We start from the raw sequence: 3,180 nt of genomic DNA, 5'->3' as shown, positions 1-3,180 counted from the left end.
ATGACCGCCTCCAGAAGAAATCGGAAGTCCTGCCTAGGCACTTCCGCCTGCTCGGAAAGGCGTCTCTCCAGGGCCGGGTCTTCATTGGCCCAGCGCTGCAGAAGCACGGCGCAGGGGCACATGGGTAATGTAGTTCCCGTAGGTCACGGGCCTTGGTCAGTAGCTCCACTACGGGGCCCCTGGGCAAGGGCTAAGGAAGGGCTACATGCTGAGAAACGGTGCCCCCAAGCTCTGAGAATTGAAAGGAATCTCATTCCTCGTAAAGAGACGCCCTGATTTTTCCACGAAGTGTAGTATACAACTGATCACAAATGTTTAGAGACCTTATTTCAGATGTCCTCCAAAGCTGCAAAATACCGCAATGTCAGTCTGATAGAAAGTGTGCTCCCTATTAGCCGGGAACTAATAGATGTTATCTCGATTTTTCCCAAATATATGTAGACGGAAGCTTTAGAGTTCAGTTTGCGAGACTCAGTTTATTTGTTCAAGGATGAGAGAGAAAAACACTCCAGACAAGACCATCAGGGGGAAGCTGGGGGAGGGAGTTAGGTAGACGCTGTCTGTACTGGGCCGCGGGTTCAAACAACACCTCCCAGTCTGGGTTTCCGATCCAGGAGCAACACTGTTTTATCCTGATTTCTTTCTGAATTTATTTCTTAATTCATATGCTTACCTATGTTAAACAAAAACAAAGGAAAAACAAAAACAAAAAACAGAACCATACAGTAAAGTAGTAAAAGCAGAATTTCTTCAGGAACTATTGCAACAGGGATACTAGACTTCAGTCTCAATTGAACTGGGCTCAATTCTGAATACAAGTCAAGGTGAGGATTTATAGCTGCCATATAATGATTCATAAGAAATATATATTTGACGGGGCGCCTGGGTGGCTCAGTCGGTTAAGTGGCTACCTTCAGCTCAGGTCATGATCCTGGGGTCCTGGGATCGAGCCCCACGTCAGGCTCCCAGCTCCGCAGGAAGCCTGCTTCTCCCTCTCCCTCTGCCTGCCACTCTGCCTGCTTGTGCTCTCTCTCTGTGTGTCAAATAAATAAATAAAATCTTTTAATAAAAAAAAAAGAAAGAAATATATATTTGAATGATCAAATGTCCCCCATCGGGCCTGGGTCACCCTTGTCCTGCCCCTCACTTTAGATGCTTGCAGGCCCTGGATCATATGAATGATCAAATATATATTTCTTAGTTATAGTTTTCTTTTTTTTTGTTTAATATTTTATTTGTTTATTTGACAGAGACACAGCGAGAGCAGGAACACAAGCAGGGGGAGTGGGAGAGGGAGAAGCAGGCTTCCCGCTGAGCAGGGAGCCCAATGCGGGGCTCAATCCCAGGACCCTGGGATCATGACCTGAGCCGAAGGCAGATCCTTAACGACTGAGCCACCCAGGTGCCCCTTTAGTTATAGTTTTCATCCACAGTTCCTGAAACTCTTAAGAGCCATACAGGTAAGAAGGGTGTCTTATTAATGAAGGTGACTTTTGGACCCCACCCAAGGGCAGGGCTAGTCCACGGGAGAAACAACCATGTGATCAGGGAATTGGAACATTCACCTGATCCCACTCCACCTCTGGGGAGGAGAGAGCGACTGGAGGTTCATCATTCATTGATTTAGTCAATAATGACTGTGCAAGGAAGCATCCATGAAAACCCAAAAGGACTGGGTTTGGAGAGCTTCTGGGTTGGTGAACATGTGGAAATTTGGGGAGAGTGACAGAGCATTTCTGGATCTGGCTTTACTAGGACAATTGGAGGTGCCAGCAGACACAGCACCTTCTTCTGGGAGTCCACCTGCACGGGGAGGAGGGAATCCAAGAGGAGGACCAAGAGGACCACCAGGACTGTGGGCTCAGATTCCAGCTCTGCCAGGCGACAGAGGAAAGAGGGGTGCAGACCCAGGAGCCTGCAAGCATCCCAAGTGAGGGGCAGGACAGGGGTGACCCAGGCCCCATGGGGGACACTGGGGGACACCGGCGGGCGGGCGAAGCTGGCTGCAGAAGCTTCCGGAAAGAGCCCTCTGTGTGCAGGAGAATCCCTGGACTCGGTAGAAAAGTCAGCGAGGTGTCCTAGCACCCGAGCCCCGCGCCCTGCCCCATGGCTCAGGAGGGCCACGGGCGGGGACCGAGGGGGGGGGGCAGAGAACGGGCGCGCAGAGGACGGAAGGCTGGAGAGAAAGGCAGTGAGGGCAAAGGGCGAGGACAACGGTCAGGGTCCGCGGGACTCGGTCGCCTCGGGCTGTGCGCACGGGGCTGCAGCCGGTGGCACCGGGTGTCGCCCGCGCTTCGTGGGGACCGTCCAGGACGGCGGGGCTGGCCTCCCCGGAACCGGGACCGGCCTCCTGGGCGTCTGGGTCCGGGCGGCCGCCACGGCCTCGGTGCCCTGGGACCTCCGCGCTCTCTCTCTCCGGTCCCCGAGGGCAGCGCGCGTCGCCCCCGAGTACCGGGGCCCCGACCCTCCGAGCGGGGAGCGGGCTCGGCGGCAGGACCAGGTACGGCCGGATGCGGGGGAAGCGGGGGCGCCGGCCCCGGGAACTGAGGGACCCCGGGCTCCAGGGAGGCGGCAGCAGGGCCAGTGCCCCGGGGGGGCGAGGGACACGGGACACGGCAGCGGCGGGCGCGAGAGTCGCCAGCCGCGTCCTTCCAACCGCCGCGGAGGACAGCGGTTATGCCAGCCCCCCGCCCCCCCGCCGCCGCCCGCGGGGAGCTCAGGGCCCAGGGCCCCGACCTCGGGGATCTTCTGTGGGGCCGCCCCACATCCTGGAGGCCGGCACCTCGGCGGCCGCCCTGGGAAGGCCTGAGCCCGCAGTATGAGCTGCCCGGCTGGGCTGGTTTCTGAGGCAGCACCCCGGGGCTCTGACCTGCCCGGATGCTGCCCCCCGCATCACCCTTTCCTGGCAGGCAGAGCCTCTTCTCTTAGCTTTACAAGTTTGGCAAAACCATATGGAAGGCCTAGAACTTTGCTCAGCCCACACACGTGGTAGTGGCCCTGCCAGGGCTTGACCCAAGCTGTCTGATTCTACAGATCCAGCCTTGAACCATCAGACCCTGGTGACTCCTCCTCACGTGCACATCACCAGGTTCTTTTTTAAAATAGTCCTTAAGGTCCTTAGCTGGGGGCACACCTGTGATGAGCACATGCACTGGCCTCTGGGAGGGCTAATTCGGTTCA

Source organism: Halichoerus grypus, chromosome 15 (genome assembly GCF_964656455.1).
Source record: "Halichoerus grypus chromosome 15, mHalGry1.hap1.1, whole genome shotgun sequence".
In the NCBI taxonomy this organism is placed as follows: Eukaryota; Metazoa; Chordata; class Mammalia; order Carnivora; family Phocidae; genus Halichoerus; species Halichoerus grypus.
Note: the sequence above shows the minus strand (reverse complement) of the source record.